Below are 20,833 nucleotides of genomic sequence, written 5' to 3'. Positions count from 1 at the left end.
TCTCTAGAGAGAACCAATATTGCTTTGATCATTTTTCAGGTGTACCTGCAAAGAAGAGAAAGTTAGTGAACAAATGAGCACAGAGGCGCTGCTTTTATAGAGGCCGTATGCAAATGAGACTATGCCATTGCCTGCTTCTGATTGGCTCTAGTCGGGGGATCAAAGTCATTGCTGGCTCTGATGTCACTCTGTGACATGTGGTTGAGTTCTTTAATACATATCACTGGATTGGATATCACATGACTGTCACATGACACGGGTGCATAGTTGCTATGCAACGACTCAGGACTGCTGCAGTAGCAGCGTCAGAAGTACACAAAACTGATTCTTTATGAAACTAGGTTGTTTACGGTGTGCGTCTGGAACTATTACTTGTTAGACCAAATATCACTTATACCTTAACATGCCATAAAATCAAATATATTATTCCACATATCAGTTCCAGTGTTTACATATCTCCGTTGATACAAGTATTAATAAAAGGCAGTGACCTACCACCCTAAAGTCCTACACACTTAACATAAAACCCCACACTTCATTAATTTTGCACACGGATTCTGCTATCGGGACTTTTAGAAGTGGTGGTTAGGCTGTGGTAATTTCATATCGAAGGATAATGGGAGATTTCTTTTAAAAGTCATCTATGTTTCGTACAAACAGCCTTCCCCCCTAAAGGTACATTAGTAGGTTGTCGGGACCAATCACAATGATTTATGTCAACGTGCCAATATTCAGCCAGTCAGATAGTGTGATGTCATCAGCAGGCATAGGCCCCCAAGCAGATCCGACCACCCAAGCAGATCTGGTACCTATACAGTCTCCCACATGAACAGTTATCAAATTTGCTCTATATTTTCAATACTCTAGACATTTATTTTTAACTTAGTGTCAGTTAGTGTCAGTTACAAATATATGTTGTTGCTCAGACAGGGCCTAAGCCAAGCCGACAGAGGTGGTTCTCTAGAGAGAACCAATATTGCTTTGATCATTTTGAGGTGTACCTGCAAAGAAGAGAAAGTTATTGAACAAATGAGCACAGAGGCGCTGCTTTTATAGAGGCCGTATGCAAATGAGACTATGCCATTGCCTGCTTCTGATTGGCTCTAGTCGGGGGATCAAAGTCATTGCTGGCTCTGATGTCACTCTGTGACATGTGGTTGAGTTCTTTAATACATATCACTGGATTGGATATAACGTGACTGTCACATGACACGGGTGCATTGTTGCTATGCAACGACTCAGGACTGCTGCAGAAGCAGAGTCAGAAGTACACAAAACTGATACTTTATGAAACTAGGTTGTTTACGGTGTGTGTCTGGAACTATTACTTGTTAGACCAAATATCACTTATACCTTAACATGCCATAAAACCAAATATATTATTCCACATATCAGTTCCAGTGTTTACATATCTCCGTTGATAGAAATATTAATAAAAGGCAGTGACCTACCACCCTAAAGTCCAAACACTTAACATAAAACCCCACACTTCATTAATTCTGCACACGGATTCTGCTATCGGGACTTTTAGAAGTGGTGGTTAGGCTGTGGTAAGTTCCTTTCGAAGGTTAACGGGAGATCTCTTTCAAAAGTTGTCCATGTTTTGTACAAACCGCAATCCCCCACAAAGATACGTCAGTAGGTTCTCCGGACCAACCACAATGTTTTACGTCTTCGTAAAACCAATATTCAGCCAATCAGATAGTGTGACGTCATCAGCAGGCATAGGGCCCCGAGCAGATTCGACCACCCGAGCAGATCTGGTACCTTCACTGTCTCTCACATGAACAGTTATAAAATTTAGCCCATATATTCAATACTCTAGACATTTATTTTTAACTTAGTGTCAGTTAGTGTCAGTTACAAATATATGTTGTTGCTCAGACAGGGCCTAAGCCAAGCCGACAGAGGTGGTTCTCTAGAGAGAACCAATATTGCTTTGATCATTTTTCAGGTGTACCTGCAAAGAAGAGAAAGTTAGTAAACAAATGAGCACAGAGGCGCTGCTTTTATAGAGGCCGTATGCAAATGAGACTATGCCATTGCCTGCTTCTGATTGGCTCTAGTAGGGGGATCAAAGTCATTGCTGGCTCTGATGTCACTCTGTGACATGTGGTTGAGTTCTTTAATACATATCACTGGATTGGATATCACATGACTGTCACATGACACGGGTGCATTGTTGCTGTGCAACAACTCAGGACTGCTGCAGTAGCAGCGTCAGAAGTACACAAAACTGATTCTTTATGAAACTAGGTTGTTCACGGTGTGTGTCTGGAACTATTACTTGTTAGACCAAATATCACTTATACCTTAACATGCCATAAAACCAAATATATTATTCCACATATCAGTTCCAGTGTTTACATATCTCAGTTGATACAAGTATTAATAAATGGCAGTGACCTACCACCCTAAAGTCCAGACACTTAACATAAAACCCCACACTTCATTAATTCTGCACACGGATTCTGCTATCGGGACTTTTAGAAGTGGTGGTTAGGCTGTGGTAAGTTCCTTTCGAAGGTTAATGGGAGATCTCTTTCAAAAGTTGTCCATGTTTTGTACAAACCGCAATCCCCCACAAAGATACGTCAGTAGGTTGTCCGGACCAACCACAATGTTTTACGTCATCGTAAAACCAATATTCAGCCAATCAGATAGTGTGACGTCATCAGCAGGCATAGGGCCCCGAGCTGATTCGACCACCCGAGCAGATCTGGTACCTTCACTGTCTCTCACATGAACAGTTATAAAATCTGGCCTATATTTTCAATACTCTAGACATTTATTTTTAACTTAGTGTCAGTTACAAATATATGTTGTTGCTCAGACAGGGCCTAAGCCAAGCCGACAGAGGTGGTTTTCTAGAGAGAACCACCTCTGTCGGCTTGGCATAGGGCCCCGAGCAGATTCGACCACCCGAGCAGATCTGGTACCTTCACTGTCTCTCACATGAACAGTTATAAAATTTGGCCTATATTTTCAATACTCTAGACATTTATTTTTAACTTAGTGTCAGTTACAAATATATGTTGTTGCTCAGACAGGGCCTAAGCCAAGCCGACAGAGGTGGTTCTCTAGAGAGAACCAATATTGCTTTGATCATTTTTGAGGTGTACCTGCAAAGAAGAGAAAGTTATTGAACAAATGAGCACAGAGGCGCTGCTTTTATAGAGGCCGTATGCAAATGAGACTATGCCATTGCCTGCTTCTGATTGGCTCTAGTCGGGGGATCAAAGTCATTGCTGGCTCTGATGTCACTCTGTGACATGTGGTTGAGTTCTTTAATACATATCACTGGATTGGATATCACGTGACTGTCACATGACACGGGTGCATTGTTGCTATGCAACCACTCAGGACTGCTGCAGAAGCAGAGTCAGAAGTACACAAAACTGATTCTTTATGAAACTAGGTTGTTTACGGTGTGTGTCTGGAACTATTACTTGTTAGACCAAATATCACTTATACCTTAACATGCCATAAAACCAAATATATTATTCCACATATCAGTTCCAGTGTTTACATATCTCCGTTGATAGAAATATTAATAAAAGGCAGTGACCTACCACCCTAAAGTCCAAACACTTAACATAAAACCCCACACTTCATTAATTCTGCACACGGATTCTGCTATCGGGACTTTTAGAAGTGGTGGTTAGGCTGTGTTAAGTTCCTTTCGAAGGTTAACGGGAGATCTCTTTCAAAAGTTGTCCATGTTTTGTACAAACCGCAATCCCCCACAAAGATACGTCAGTAGGTTCTCCGGACCAACCACAATGTTTTACGTCTTCGTAAAACCAATATTCAGCCAATCAGACAGTGTGACGTCATCAGCAGGCATAGGGCCCCGAGCAGATTCGACCACCCGAGCAGATCTGGTACCTTCACTGTCTCTCACATGAACAGTTATAAATTTTAGTCCATATATTCAATACTCTAGACATTTATTTTTAACTTAGTGTCAGTTAGTGTCAGATACAAATATATGTTGTTGCTCTGACAGGGCCTAAGCCAAGCCGACGGAGGTGGTTCTCTAGAGAGAACCAATATTGCTTTGATCATTTTTCAGGTGTACCTGCAAAGAAGAGAAAGTTATTGAACAAATGAGCACAGAGGCGCTGCTTTTATAGAGGCCGTATGCAAATGAGACTATGCCATTGCCTGCTTCTGATTGGCTCTAGTCGGGGGATCAAAGTCATTGCTGGCTCTGATGTCACTCTGTGACATGTGGTTGAGTTCTTTAATACATATCACTGGATTGGATATCACGTGACTTTCACATGACACGGGTGCATTGTTGCTATGCAACAACTCAGGACTGCTGCAGTAGCAGCGTCAGAAGTACACAAAACTGATTCTTTATGAAACTAGGTTGTTCACGGTGTGTGTCTGGAACTATTACTTGTTAGACCAAATATCACTTATACCTTAACATGCCATAAAACCAAATATATTATTCCACATATCAGTTCCAGTGTTTACATATCTCCGTTGATACAAGTATTAATAAAAGGCAGTGACCTACCACCCTAAAGTCCAAACACTTAACATAAAACCCCACACTTCATTAATTCTGCACACGGATTTTGCTATCGGGACTTTTAGAAGTGGTGGTTAGGCTGTGGTAAGTTCCTTTCGAAGGTTAATGGGAGATCTCTTTCAAAAGTTGTCCATGTTTTGCACAAACCGCAATCCCCCACAAAGATACGTCAGTAGGTTGTCCGGACCAACCACAATGTTTTACGTCATCGTAAAACCAATATTCAGCCAATCAGATAGTGTGACGTCATCAGCAGGCATAGGGCCCCGAGCAGATTCGACCACCCGAGCAGATCTGGTACCTTCACTGTCTCTCACATGAACAGTTATAAAATTTGGCCTATATTTTCAATACTCTAGACATTTATTTTTAACTTAGTGTCAGTTACAAATATATGTTGTTGCTCAGACAGGGCCTAAGCCAAGCCGACAGAGGTGGTTCTCTAGAGAGAACCAATATTGCTTTGATCATTTTTCAGGTGTACCTGCAAAGAAGAGAAAGTTAGTAAACAAATGAGCACAGAGGCGCTGCTTTTATAGAGGCCGTATGCAAATGAGACTATGCCATTGCCTGCTTCTGATTGGCTCTAGTCGGGGGATCAAAGTCATTGCTGGCTCTGATGTCACTCTGTGACATGTGGTTGAGTTCTTTAATACATATCACTGGATTGGATATCACATGACTTTCACATGACACGGGTGCATTGTTGCTATGCAACGACTCAGGACTGCTGCAGTAGCAGCGTCAGAAGTACACAAAACTGATTCTTTATGAAACTAGGTTGTTTACGGTGTGTGTCTGGAACTATTACTTGTTAGACCAAATATCACTTATACCTTAACATGCCATAAAACCAAATATATTATTCCACATATCAGTTCCAGTGTTTACATATCTCCGTTGATAGAAATATTAATAAAAGGCAGTAACCTCCCACCCTAAAGTCTTAACTACTTAACATCAAACCCACACTTCATTGATTGTGCATACTGGTGTTGCTCTCGGGACTTTTAGAAGTGGTGGTTAGGCTGTGGTAAGTTCCTTTCGAAGGATAATGGGAGATTTCTTTCAAAAGTCATCTATCAATGTTTCGTACAAACAGCATTCCCCCCTAAAGGTACATTAGTAGGTTGTCAGGACCAATCACAATGATTTATATCAACGTGCCAATATTCAGCCAGTCAGATAGTGTGATGTCATCAGCAGGCATAGGGCCCCAAGCAGATCCGACCACCCAAGCAGATCTGGTACCTACACAGTCTCCCACATGAGCAGTTATCAAATTTGGTCTATATTTTCAATACTCTAGACATTTATTTTTTACTTAGTGTCAGTTAGTGCCAGTTACAAATATATGTTGTTGCTCAGACAGGGCCTAAGCCAAGCCGACAGAGGTGGTTCTCTAGAGAGAACCAATATTGCTTTGATCATTTTTCAGGTGTACCTGCAAAGAAGAGAAAGTTAGTAAACAAATGAGCACAGAGGCGCTGCTTTTATAGAGGCCGTATGCAAATGAGACTATGCCATTGCCTGCTTCTGATTGGCTCTAGTCGGGGGATCAAAGTCATTGCTGGCTCTGATGTCACTCTGTGACATGTGGTTGAGTTCTTTAATACATATCACTGGATTGGATATCACATGACTGTCACATGACACGGGTGCATTGTTGCTATGCAACGACTCAGGACTGCTGCAGTAGCAGCGTCAGAAGTACACAAAACTGATTCTTTATGAAACTAGGTTGTTCACGGTGTGTGTCTGGAACTATTACTTGTTAGACCAAATATCACTTATACCTTAACATGCCATAAAACCAAATATATTATTCCACATATCAGTTCCAGTGTTTACATATCTCCGTTGATAGAAATATTAATAAAAGGCAGTATCCTCCCACCCTAAAGTCTTAACTACTTAACATCAAACCCACACTTCATTGATTGTGCATACTGGTGTTGCTCTCGGGACTTTTAGAAGTGGTGGTTAGGCTGTGGTAAGTTCATATCGAAGGATAATGTGAGATTTCTTTCAAAAGTCATCTATCTATGTCTCGTACAAACAGCCTTCCCCCCTAAAGGTACATTAGTAGGTTGTCGGGACCAATCACAATGATTTATGTCAACGTGCCAATATTCAGCCAGTCAGATTGTGTGATGTCATCAGCAGGCATAGGGCCCCAAGCAGATCCGACCACCCAAGCAGATCTGGTACCTACACAGTCTCCCACATGAGCAGTTATCAAATTTGGTCTATATTTTCAATACTCTAGACATTTATTTTTAACTTAGTGTCAGTTAGTGTCAGTTACAAATATATGTTGTTGCTCAGACAGGGCCTAAGCCAAGCCGACAGAGGTGGTTCTCTAAAGAGAACCAATATTGCTTTAATCATTTTTGAGGTGTACCTGCAAAGAAGAGAAAGTTAGTGAACAAATGAGCACAGAGGCGCTGCTTTTATAGAGGCCGTATGCAAATGAGACTATGCCATTGCCTGCTTCTGATTGGCTCTAGTCGGGGGATCAAAGTCATTGCTGGCTCTGATGTCACTCTGTGACATGTGGTTGAGTTCTTTAATACATATCACTGGATTGGATATCACGTGACTGTCACATGACACGGGTGCATTGTTGCTATGCAACGACTCAGGACTGCTGCAGAAGCAGAGTCAGAAGTACACAAAACTGATTCTTTATGAAACTAGGTTGTTTACGGTGTGTGTCTGGAACTATTACTTGTTAGACCAAATATCACTTACACCTTAACATGCCATAAAACCAAATATATTATTCCACATATCAGTTCCAGTGTTTACATATCTCAGTTGATACAAGTATTAATAAAAGGCAGTGACCTACCACCCTAAAGTCCAAACACTTAACATAAAACCCCACACTTCATTAATTCTGCACACGGATTCTGCTATCGGGACTTTTAGAAGTGGTGGTTAGGCTGTGGTAAGTTCCTTTCGAAGGTTAATGGGAGATCTCTTTCAAAAGTCGTCCATGTTTTGCACAAACCGCAATCCCCCACAAAGATACGTTAGTAGGTTTTCCGGACCAACCACAATGTTTTACGTCATCGTAAACCAATATTCAGCCAATCAGATAGTGTGACGTCATAAGCAGGCATAGGGCCCCAAGCAGATCCGACCACCCAAGCAGATCTGGTACCTACACAGTCTCCCACATGAACAGTTATCAAATTTGGTCTATATTTTAAATACTCTAGACATTTATTTTTAACTTAGTGTCAGTTAGTGTCAGTTACAAATATATGTTGTTGCTCAGACAAGGCCTAAGCCAAGCCGACAGAGGTGGTTCTCTGAAGAGAACCAATATTGCTTTAATCATTTTTGAGGTGTACCTGCAAAGAAGAGAAAGTTAGTGAACAAATGAGCACAGAGGCGCTGCTTTTATAGAGGCCGTATGCAAATGAGACTATGCCATTGCCTGCTTCTGATTGGCTCTAGTCGGGGGATCAAAGTCATTGCAGGCTCTGATGTCACTCTGTGACATGTGGTTGAGTTCTTTAATACATATCACTGGATTGGATATCACGTGACTGTCACATGACACGGGTGCATTGTTGCTATGCAACGACTCAGGACTGCTGCAGTAGCAGCGTCAGAAGTACACAAAACTGATTCTTTATGAAACTAGGTTGTTTACGGTGTGTGTCTGGAACTATTACTTGTTAGACCAAATATCACTTACACCTTAACATGCCATAAAACCAAATATATTATTCCACATATCAGTTCCAGTGTTTACATATCTCAGTTGATACAAGTATTAATAAAAGGCAGTGACCTACCACCCTAAAGTCCAAACACTTAACATAAAACCCCACACTTCATTAATTCTGCACACGGATTCTGCTATCGGGACTTTTAGAAGTGGTGGTTAGGCTGTGGTAAGTTCCTTTCGAAGGTTAATGGGAGATCTCTTTCACAAGTCGTCCATGTTTTGTACAAACCGCAATCCCCCACAAAGATACGTTAGTAGGTTGTCCGGACCAACCACAATGTTTTACGTCATCGTAAACCAATATTCAGCCAATCAGATAGTGTGACGTCATAAGCAGGCATAGGGCCCCAAGCAGATCCGACCACCCAAGCAGATCTGGTACCTACACAGTCTCCCACATGAACAGTTATCAAATTTGGTCTATATTTTAAATACTCTAGACATTTATTTTTAACTTAGTGTCAGTTAGTGTCAGTTACAAATATATGTTGTTGCTCAGACAGGGCCTAAGCCAAGCCGACAGAGGTGGTTCTCTAGAGAGAACCAATATTGCTTTAATCATTTTTGAGGTGTACCTGCAAAGAAGAGAAAGTTAGTGAACAAATGAGCACAGAGGCGCTGCTTTTATAGAGGCCGTATGCAAATGAGACTATGCCATTGCCTGCTTCTGATTGGCTCTAGTCGGGGGATCAAAGTCATTGCTGGCTCTGATGTCACTCTGTGACATGTGGTTGAGTTCTTTAATACATATCACTGGATTGGATATCACGTGACTGTCACATGACACGGGTGCATTGTTGCTATGCAACGACTCAGGACTGCTGCAGTAGCAGCGTCAGAAGTACACAAAACTGATTCTTTATGAAACTAGGTTGTTTACGGTGTGTGTCTGGAACTATTACTTGTTAGACCAAATATCACTTACACCTTAACATGCCATAAAACCAAATATATTATTCCACATATCAGTTCCAGTGTTTACATATCTCAGTTGATACAAGTATTAATAAAAGGCAGTGACCTACCACCCTAAAGTCCAAACACTTAACATAAAACCCCACACTTCATTAATTCTGCACACGGATTCTGCTATCGGGACTTTTAGAAGTGGTGGTTAGGCTGTGGTAAGTTCCTTTCGAAGGTTAATGGGAGATCTCTTTCACAAGTCGTCCATGTTTTGTACAAACCGCAATCCCCCACAAAGATACGTTAGTAGGTTGTCCGGACCAACCACAATGTTTTACGTCATCGTAAAACCAATATTCAGCCAATCAGATAGTGTGACGTCATAAGCAGGCATAGGGCCCCAAGCAGATCCGACCACCCAAGCAGATCTGGTACCTACACAGTCTCCCACATGAACAGTTATCAAATTTGGTCTATATTTTAAATACTCTAGACATTTATTTTTAACTTAGTGTCAGTTAGTGTCAGTTACAAATATATGTTGTTGCTCAGACAGGGCCTAAGCCAAGCCGACAGAGGTGGTTCTCTAGAGAGAACCAATATTGCTTTGATCATTTTTCAGGTGTACCTGCAAAGAAGAGAAAGTTAGTAAACAAATGAGCACAGAGGCGCTGCTTTTATAGAGGCCGTATGCAAATGAGACTATGCCATTGCCTGCTTCTGATTGGCTCTAGTCGGGGGATCAAAGTCATTGCTGGCTCTGATGTCACTCTGTGACATGTGGTTGAGTTCTTTAATACATATCACTGGATTGGATATCACATGACTGTCACATGACACGGGTGCATTGTTGCTATGCAACAACTCAGGACTGCTGCAGTAGCAGCGTCAGAAGTACACAAAACTGATTCTTTATGAAACTAGGTTGTTCACGGTGTGTGTCTGGAACTATTACTTGTTAGACCAAATATCACTTATACCTTAACATGCCATAAAACCAAATATATTATTCCACATATCAGTTCCAGTGTTTACATATCTCTGTTGATAGAAATATTAATAAAAGGCAGTAACCTCCCACCCTAAAGTCTTAACTACTTAACATCAAACCCACACTTCATTGATTGTGCATACTGGTGTTGCTCTCGGGACTTTTAGAAGTGGTGGTTAGGCTGTGGTAAGTTCATATCGAAGGATAATGGGAGATTTCTTTCAAAAGTCATCTATCTATGTTTCGTACAAACAGCATTCCCCCCTAAAGGTACATTAGTAGGTTGTCGGGACAAATCACAATGATTTATGTCAACGTGCCAATATTCAGCCAGTCAGATAGTGTGATGTCATCAGCAGGCATAGGGCCCCAAGCAGATCCGACCACCCAAGCAGATCTGGTACCTACACAGTCTCCCACATGAGCAGTTATCAAATTTGGTCTATATTTTCAATACTCTAGACATTTATTTTTAACTTAGTGTCAGTTAGTGTCAGTTAAAAATATATGTTGTTGCTCAGACAGGGCCTAAGCCAAGCCGACAGAGGTGGTTCTCTCTAGAGAACCAATATTGCTTTGATCATTTTTGAGGTGTACCTGCAAAGAAGAGAAAGTTATTGAACAAATGAGCACAGAGGCGCTGCTTTTATAGAGGCCGTATGCAAATGAGACTATGCCATTGCCTGCTTCTGATTGGCTCTAGTCGGGGGATCAAAGTCATTGCTGGCTCTGATGTCACTCTGTGACATGTGGTTGAGTTCTTTAATACATATCACTGGATTGGATATCACGTGACTGTCACATGACACGGGTGCATTGTTGCTATGCAACGACTCAGGACTGCTGCAGAAGCAGAGTCAGAAGTACACAAAACTGATTCTTTATGAAACTAGGTTGTTTACGGTGTGTGTCTGGAACTATTACTTGTTAGACCAAATATCACTTATACCTTAACATGCCATAAAACCAAATATATTATTCCACATATCAGTTCCAGTGTTTACATATCTCCGTTGATACAAGTATTAATAAAAGGCAGTGACCTACCACCCTAAAGTCCAAACACTTAACATAAAACCCCACACTTCATTAATTCTGCACACGGATTCTGCTATCGGGACTTTTAGAAGTGGTGGTTAGGCTGTGGTAAGTTCCTTTCGAAGGTTAATGGGAGATCTCTTTCAAAAGTCGTCCATGTTTTGTACAAACCGCAATCCCCCACAAAGATACGTTAGTAGGTTGTCCGGACCAACCACAATGTTTTACGTCATCGTTAAACCAATATTCAGCCAATCAGATAGTGTGACGTCATAAGCAGGCATAGGGCCCCAAGCAGATCCGACCACCCAAGCAGATCTGGTACCTACACAGTCTCCCACATGAACAGTTATCAAATTTGGTCTATATTTTCAATACTCTAGACATTTATTTTTAACTTAGTGTCAGTTAGTGTCAGTTACAAATATATGTTGTTGCTCAGACAGGGCCTAAGCCAAGCCGACAGAGGTGGTTCTCTAGAGAGAACCAATATTGCTTTGATCATTTTTCAGGTGTACCTGCAAAGAAGAGAAAGTTAGTAAACAAATGAGCACAGAGGCGCTGCGTTTATAGAGGCCGTATGCAAATGAGACTATGCCATTGCCTGCTTCTGATTGGCTCTAGTCGGGGGATCAAAGTCATTGCTGGCTCTGATGTCACTCTGTGACATGTGGTTGAGTTCTTTAATACATATCACTGGATTGGATATCACGTGACTGTCACATGACACGGGTGCATTGTTGCTATGCAACGACTCAGGACTGCTGCAGTAGCAGCTTCAGAAGTACACAAAACTGATTCTTTATGAAACTAGGTTGTTTACGGTGTGTGTCTGGAACTATTACTTGTTAGAGCAAATATCACTTACACCTTAACATGCCATAAAACCAAATATATTATTCCACATATCAGTTCCAGTGTTTACATATCTCCGTTGATACAAGTATTAATAAAAGGCAGTGACCTACCACCCTAAAGTCCAAACACTTAACATAAAACCCCACACTTCATTAATTCTGCACACGGATTCTGCTATCGGGACTTTTAGAAGTGGTGGTTAGGCTGTGGTAAGTTCCTTTCGAAGGTTAATGGGAGATCTCTTTCAAAAGTCGTCCATGTTTTGTACAAACCGCAATCCCCCACAAAGATACGTTAGTAGGTTGTCCGGACCAACCACAATGTTTTACGTCATCGTAAAACCAATATTCAGCCAATCAGATAGTGTGACGTCATAAGCAGGCATAGGGCCCCAAGCAGATCCGACCACCCAAGCAGATCTGGTACCTACACAGTCTCCCACATGAGCAGTTATCAAATTTGGTCTATATTTTCAATACTCTAGACATTTATTTTTAACTTAGTGTCAGTTAGTGTCAGTTACAAATATATGTTGTTGCTCAGACAGGGCCTAAGCCAAGCCGACAGAGGTGGTTCTCTAGAGAGAACCAATATTGCTTTGATCATTTTTGAGGTGTACCTGCAAAGAAGAGAAAGTTATTGAACAAATGAGCACAGAGGCGCTGCTTTTATAGAGGCCATATGCAAATGAGACTATGCCATTGCCTGCTTCTGATTGGCTCTAGTCGGGGGATCAAAGTCATTGCTGGCTCTGATGTCACTCTGTGACATGTGGTTGAGTTCTTTAATACATATCACTGGATTGGATATCACGTGACTGTCACATGACACGGGTGCATTGTTGCAATGCAACGACTCAGGACTGCTGCAGAAGCAGAGTCAGAAGTACACAAAACTGATTCTTTATGAAACTAGGTTGTTTACGGTGTGTGTCTGGAACTATTACTTGTTAGACCAAATATCACTTATACCTTAACATGCCATAAAACCAAATATATTATCCACATATCAGTTCCAGTGTTTACATATCTCAGTTGATACAAGTATTAATAAAAGGCAGTGACCTACCACCCTAAAGTCCAAACACTTAACATAAAACCCCACACTTCATTAATTCTGCACACGGATTCTGCTATCGGGACTTTTAGAAGTGGTGGTTAGGCTGTGGTAAGTTCCTTTCGAAGGTTAATGGGAGATCTCTTTCAAAAGTCGTCCATGTTTTGTACAAACCGCAATCCCCCACAAAGATACGTTAGTAGGTTGTCCGGACCAACCACAATGTTTTACGTCATCGTAAAACCAATATTCAGCCAATCAGATAGTGTGACGTCATAAGCAGGCATAGGGCCCCAAGCAGATCCGACCACCCAAGCAGATCTGGTACCTACACAGTCTCCCACATGAACAGTTATCAAATTTGGTCTATATTTTAAATACTCTAGACATTTATTTTTAACTTAGTGTCAGTTAGTGTCAGTTACAAATATATGTTGTTGCTCAGACAGGGCCTAAGCCAAGCCGACAGAGGTGGTTCTCTAGAGAGAACCAATATTGCTTTGATCATTTTTCAGGTGTACCTGCAAAGAAGAGAAAGTTAGTAAACAAATGAGCACAGAGGCGCTGCTTTTATAGAGGCCGTATGCAAATGAGACTATGCCATTGCCTGCTTCTGATTGGCTCTAGTCGGGGGATCAAAGTCATTGCTGGCTCTGATGTCACTCTGTGACATGTGGTTGAGTTCTTTAATACATATCACTGGATTGGATATCACATGACTGTCACATGACACGGGTGCATTGTTGCTATGCAACAACTCAGGACTGCTGCAGTAGCAGCGTCAGAAGTACACAAAACTGATTCTTTATGAAACTAGGTTGTTCACGGTGTGTGTCTGGAACTATTACTTGTTAGACCAAATATCACTTATACCTTAACATGCCATAAAACCAAATATATTATTCCACATATCAGTTCCAGTGTTTACATATCTCCGTTGATAGAAATATTAATAAAAGGCAGTAACCTCCCACCCTAAAGTCTTAACTACTTCACATCAAACCCACACTTCATTGATTGTGCATACTGGTGTTGCTCTCGGGACTTTTAGAAGTGGTGGGTAGGCTGTGGTAAGTTCCTTTCGATGGATAATGGGAGATTTCTTTCAAAAGTCATCTATCTATGTTTCGTACAAACAGCATTCCCCCCTAAAGGTACATTAGTAGGTTGTCGGGACCAATCACAATGATTTATGTCAACGTGCCAATATTCAGCCAGTCAGATAGTGTGATGTCATCAGCAGGCATAGGGCCCCAAGCAGATCCGACCACCCAAGCAGATCTGGTACCTACACAGTCTCCCACATGAGCAGTTATCAAATTTGGTCTATATTTTCAATACTCTAGACATTTATTTTTAACTTAGTGTCAGTTAGTGTCAGTTAAAAATATATGTTGTTGCTCAGACAGGGCCTAAGCCAAGCCGACAGAGGTGGTTCTCTAGAGAGAACCAATATTGCTTTGATCATTTTTCAGGTGTACCTGCAAAGAAGAGAAAGTTATTGAACAAATGAGCACAGAGGCGCTGCTTTTATAGAGGCCGTATGCAAATGAGACTATGCCATTGCCTGCTTCTGATTGGCTCTAGTCGGGGGATCAAAGTCATTGCTGGCTCTGATGTCACTCTGTGACATGTGGTTGAGTTCTTTAATACATATCACTGGATTGGATATCACGTGACTGTCACATGACACGGGTGCATTGTTGCTATGCAACGACTCAGGACTGCTGCAGTAAGCAGAGTCAGAAGTACACAAAACTGATTCTTTATGAAACTAGGTTGTTTACGGTGTGTGTCTGGAACTATTACTTGTTAGACCAAATATCACTTATACCTTAACATGCCATAAAACCAAATATATTATTCCACATATCAGTTCCAGTGTTTACATATCTCCGTTGATAGAAATATTAATAAAAGGCAGTAACCTCCCACCCTAAAGTCTTAACTACTTAACATCAAACCCACACTTCATTGATTGTGCATACTGGTGTTGCTCTCGGGACTTTTAGAAGTGGTGGTTAGGCTGTGGTAAGTTCCTTTCGAAGGTTAATGGGAGATCTCTTTCAAAAGTCGTCCATGTTTTGTACAAACCGCAATCCCCCACAAAGATACGTTAGTAGGTTTTCCGGACCAACCACCATGTTTTACGTCATCATAAAACCAATATTCAGCCAATCAGATAGTGTGACGTCATAAGCAGGCATAGGGCCCCAAGCAGATCCGACCACCCAAGCAGATCTGGTACCTACACAGTCTCCCACATGAACAGTTATCAAATTTGCTCTATATTTTCAATACTCTAGACATTTATTTTTAACTTAGTGTCAGTTAGTCTCAGTTACAAATATATGTTGTTGCTCAGACAGGGCCTAAGCCAAGCCGACAGAGGTGGTTCTCTAGAGAGAACCAATATTGCTTTGATCATTTTTCAGGTGTACCTGCAAAGAAGAGAAAGTTAGTGAACAAATGAGCACAGAGGCGCTGCTTTTATAGAGGCCGTATGCAAATGAGACTATGCCATTGCCTGCTTCTGATTGGCTCTAGTCGGGGGATCAAAGTCATTGCTGGCTCTGATGTCACTCTGTGACATGTGGTTGAGTTCTTTAATACATATCACTGGATTGGATATCACATGACTGTCACATGACACGGGTGCATAGTTGCTATGCAACGACTCAGGACTGCTGCAGTAGCAGCGTCAGAAGTACACAAAACTGATTCTTTATGAAACTAGGTTGTTTACGGTGTGTGTCTGGAACTATTACTTGTTAGACCAAATATCACTTATACCTTAACATGCCATAAAACCAAATATATTATTCCACATATCAGTTCCAGTGTTTACATATCTCCGTTGATAGAAATATTAATAAAAGGCAGTAACCTCCCACCCTAAAGTCTTAACTACTTAACATCAAACCCACACTTCATTGATTGTGCATACTGGTGTTGCTCTCGGGACTTTTAGAAGTGGTGGGTAGGCTGTGGTAAGTTCCTTTCGATGGATAATGGGAGATTTCTTTCAAAAGTCATTTATCTATGTTTCGTACAAACAGCAATCCCCCCTAAAGGTACATTAGTAGGTTGTTGGGACCAATCACAATGATTTATGTCAACGTGCCAATATTCAGCCAGTCAGATAGTGTGATGTCATCAGCAGGCATAGGGCCCCAAGCAGATCCGACCACCCAAGCAGATCTGGTACCTACACAGTCTCCCACATGAGCATTTATCAAATTTGGTCTATATTTTCAATACTCTAGACATTTATTTTTAACTTAGTGTCAGTTAGTGTCAGTTACAAATATATGTTGTTGCTCAGACAGGGCCTAAGCCAAGCCGACAGAGGTGGTTCTCTAGAGAGAACCAATATTGCTTTGATCATTTTTGAGGTGTACCTGCAAAGAAGAGAAAGTTAGTGAACAAATGAGCACAGAGGCGCTGCTTTTATAGAGGCCGTATGCAAATGAGACTATGCCATTGCCTGCTTCTGATTGGCTCTAGTCGGGGGATCAAAGTCATTGCTGGCTCTGATGTCACTCTGTGACATGTGGTTGAGTTCTTTAATACATATCACTGGATTGGATATCACGTGACTGTCACATGACACGGGTGCATTGTTGCTATGCAACGACTCAGGACTGCTGCAGAAGCAGAGTCAGAAGTACACAAAACTGATTCTTTATGAAACTAGGTTGTTTACGGTGTGTGTCTGGAACTATTACTTGTTAGACCAAATATCACTTATACCTTAACATGCCATAAAACCAAATATATTATTCCACATATCAGTTCCAGTGTTTACATATCTCCGTTGATAGAAATATTAATAAAAGGCAGTAACCTCCCACCCTAAAGTCTTAACTACTTAACATCAAACCCACACTTCATTGATTGTGCATACTGGTGTTGCTCTCGGGACTTTTAGAAGTGGTGGTTAGGCTGTGGTAAGTTCATATCGAAGGATAATGGGAGATTTCTTTCAAAAGTCATCTATCTATGTTTTGTACAAACCGCAATCCCCCACAAAGATACGTTAGTAGGTTGTCCGGACCAACCACAATGTTTTACGTCATCGTAAAACCAATATTCAGCCAATCAGATAGTGTGACGTCATAAGCAGGCATAGGGCCCCAAGCAGATCCGACCACCCAAGCAGATCTGGTACCTACACAGTCTCCCACATGAGCAGTTATCAAATTTGGTCTATATTTTCAATACTCTAGACATTTATTTTTAACTTAGTGTCAGTTAGTGTCAGTTAAAAATATATGTTGTTGCTCAGACAGGGCCTAAGCCAAGCCGACAGAGGTGGTTCTCTAGAGAGAACCAATATTGCTTTGATCATTTTTGAGGTGTACCTGCAAAGAAGAGAAAGTTATTGAACAAATGAGCACAGAGGCGCTGCTTTTATAGAGGCCGTATGCAAATGAGACTATGCCATTGCCTGCTTCTGATTGGCTCTAGTCGGGGGATCAAAGTCATTGCTGGCTCTGATGTCACTCTGTGACATGTGGTTGAGTTCTTTAATACATATCACTGGGTTGGATATCACGTGACTGTCACATGACACGGGTGCATTGTTGCTATGCAACGACTCAGGACTGCTGCAGAAGCAGAGTCAGAAGTACACAAAACTGATTCTTTATGAAACTAGGTTGTTTACGGTGTGTGTCTGGAACTATTACTTGTTAGACCAAATATCACTTATACCTTAACATGCCATAAAACCAAATATATTATTCCACATATCAGTTCCAGTGTTTACATATCTCCGTTGATACAAGTATTAATAAAAGGCAGTGACCTACCACCATAAAGTCCAAACACTTAACATAAAACCCCACACTTCATTAATTCTGCACACGGATTCTGCTATCGGGACTTTTAGAAGTGGTGGTTAGGCTGTGGTAAGTTCCTTTCGAAGGTTAATGGGAGATCTCTTTCAAAAGTCGTCCATGTTTTGTACAAACCGCAATCCCCCACAAAGATACGTTAGTAGGTTGTCCGGACCAACCACAATGTTTTACGTCATCGTAAAACCAATATTCAGCCAATCAGATAGTGTGACGTCATAAGCACGCATAGGGCCCCAAGCAGATCCGACCACCCAAGCAGATCTGGTACCTACACAGTCTCCCACATGAACAGTTATCAAATTTGGTCTATATTTTAAATACTCTAGACATTTATTTTTAACTTAGTGTCAGTTAGTGTCAGTTACAAATATATGTTGTTGCTCAGACAGGGCCTAAGCCAAGCCGACAGAGGTGGTTCTCTAGAGAGAACCAATATTGCTTTGATCATTTTTCAGGTGTACCTGCAAAGAAGAGAAAGTTAGTAAACAAATGAGCACAGAGGCGCTGCTTTTATAGAGGCCGTATGCAAATGAGACTATGCCATTGCCTGCTTCTGATTGGCTCTAGTCGGGGGATCAAAGTCATTGCTGGCTCTGATGTCACTCTGTGACATGTGGTTGAGTTCTTTAATACATATCACTGGATTGGATATCACATGACTGTCACATGACACGGGTGCATTGTTGCTATGCAACAACTCAGGACTGCTGCAGTAGCAGCGTCAGAAGTACACAAAACTGATTCTTTATGAAACTAGGTTGTTTACGGTGTGTGTCTGGAACTATTACTTGTTAGACCAAATATCACTTATACCTTAACATGCCATAAAACCAAATATATTATTCCACATATCAGTTCCAGTGTTTACATATCTCCGTTGATAGAAATATTAATAAAAGGCAGTAACCTCCCACCCTAAAGTCTTAACTACTTAACATCAAACCCACACTTCATTGATTGTGCATACTGGTGTTGCTCTCGGGACTTTTAGAAGTGGTGGGTAGGCTGTGGTAAGTTCCTTTCGATGGATAATGGGAGATTTATTTCAAAAGTCATCTATCTATGTTTCGTACAAACAGCATTCCCCCCTAAAGGTACATTAGTAGGTTGTCGGGACCAATCACAATGATTTATGCCAACGTGCCAATATTCAGCCAGTCAGATTGTGTGATGTCATCAGCAGGCATAGGGCCCCAAGCAGATCCGACCACCCAAGCAGATCTGGTACCTACACAGTCTCCCACATGAACAGTTATCAAATTTGGTCTATATTTTAAATACTCTAGACATTTATTTTTAACTTAGTGTCAGTTAGTGTCAGTTACAAATATATGTTGTTGCTCAGACAGGGCCTAAGCCAAGCCGACAGAGGTGGTTCTCTAGAGAGAACCAATATTGCTTTGATCATTTTTGAGGTGTACCTGCAAAGAAGAGAAAGTTATTGAACAAATGAGCACAGAGGCGCTGCTTTTATAGAGGCCGTATGCAAATGAGACTATGCCATTGCCTGCTTCTGATTGGCTCTAGTCGGGGGATCAAAGTCATTGCTGGCTCTGATGTCACTCTGTGACATGTGGTTGAGTTCTTTAATACATATCACTGGATTGGATATCACATGACTGTCACATGACACGGGTGCATTGTTGCTATGCAACGACTCAGGACTGCTGCAGTAGCAGCGTCAGAAGTACACAAAACTGATTCTTTATGAAACTAGGTTGTTTACGGTGTGTGTCTGGAACTATTACTTGTTAGACCAAATATCACTTATACCTTAACATGCCATAAAACCAAATATATTATTCCACATATCAGTTCCAGTGTTTACATATCTCTGTTGATAGAAATATTAATAAAAGGCAGTAACCTCCCACCCTAAAGTCTTAACTACTTAACATCAAACCCACACTTCATTGATTGTGCATACTGGTGTTGCTCTCGGGACTTTTAGAAGTGGTGGTTAGGCTGTGGTAAGTTCATATCGAAGGATAATGGGAGATTTCTTTCAAAAGTCATCTATCTATGTTTCGTACAAACAGCATTCCCCCCTAAAGGTACATTAGTAGGTTGTCGGGACCAATCACAATGATTTATGTCAACGTGCCAATATTCAGCCAGTCAGATAGTGTGATGTCATCAGCAGGCATAGGGCCCCAAGCAGATCCGACCACCCGAGCAGATCTGGTACCTTCACTGTCTCTCACATGAAAAGTTATAAAATTTGGCCCATATATTCAATACTCTAGATATTTATTTTTAACTTAGTGGCAGTTAGTGTCAGTTACAAATATATGTTGTTGCTCAGACAGGGCCTAAGCCAAGCCGACAGAGGTGGTTCTCTAGAGAGATCCGATATTGCTTTTATCATTCTAAAAGTGTACCTGCAAAGAAGAGAAAGTTAGTAAACAAATGAGCACAGAGGCGCTGCTTTTATAGAGGCCGTATGCAAATGAGACTATGCCATTGCCTGCTTCTGATTGGCTCTAGTCGGGGGATCAAAGTCATTGCTGGCTCTGATGTCACTCTGTGACATGTGGTTGAGTTCTTTAATACATATCACTGGATTGGATATCACATGACTGTCACATGACACGGGTGCATTGTTGCTATGCAACAACTCAGGACTGCTGCAGTAGCAGCGTCAGAAGTACACAAAACTGATTCTTTATGAAACTAGGTTGTTTACGGTGTGTGTCTGGAACTATTACTTGTTAGACCAAATATCACTTATACCTTAACATGCCATAAAACCAAATATATTATTCCACATATCAGTTCCAGTGTTTACATATCTCCGTTGATAGAAATATTAATAAAAGGCAGTAACCTCC

General features: G+C 41.2%; 1 long non-coding RNA gene across 1 annotated transcript in view; it reads left to right on the top strand.

Annotated features, from left to right (window-relative positions):
* LOC124877554 overlaps nt 1–11,966 on the top strand; it is a 12,727-nt gene extending 761 nt beyond the window's left edge. The window contains exons 2-3 of the long non-coding RNA XR_007040562.1: nt 1,298–2,859; nt 4,032–11,966. This is a non-coding gene — a long non-coding RNA (uncharacterized LOC124877554). The remainder of the gene's footprint in view (nt 1–1,297; nt 2,860–4,031) is intronic.
* Nucleotides 11,967–20,833: the final 8,867 nt, after the last annotated feature.

This window comes from Girardinichthys multiradiatus, chromosome 12, assembly GCF_021462225.1.
Source record: "Girardinichthys multiradiatus isolate DD_20200921_A chromosome 12, DD_fGirMul_XY1, whole genome shotgun sequence".
Classification (NCBI taxonomy): Eukaryota; Metazoa; Chordata; class Actinopteri; order Cyprinodontiformes; family Goodeidae; genus Girardinichthys; species Girardinichthys multiradiatus.
The sequence above is the reverse complement of the archived record's forward strand: the minus strand, read 5'-3'. Positions and strand labels throughout refer to the sequence as shown.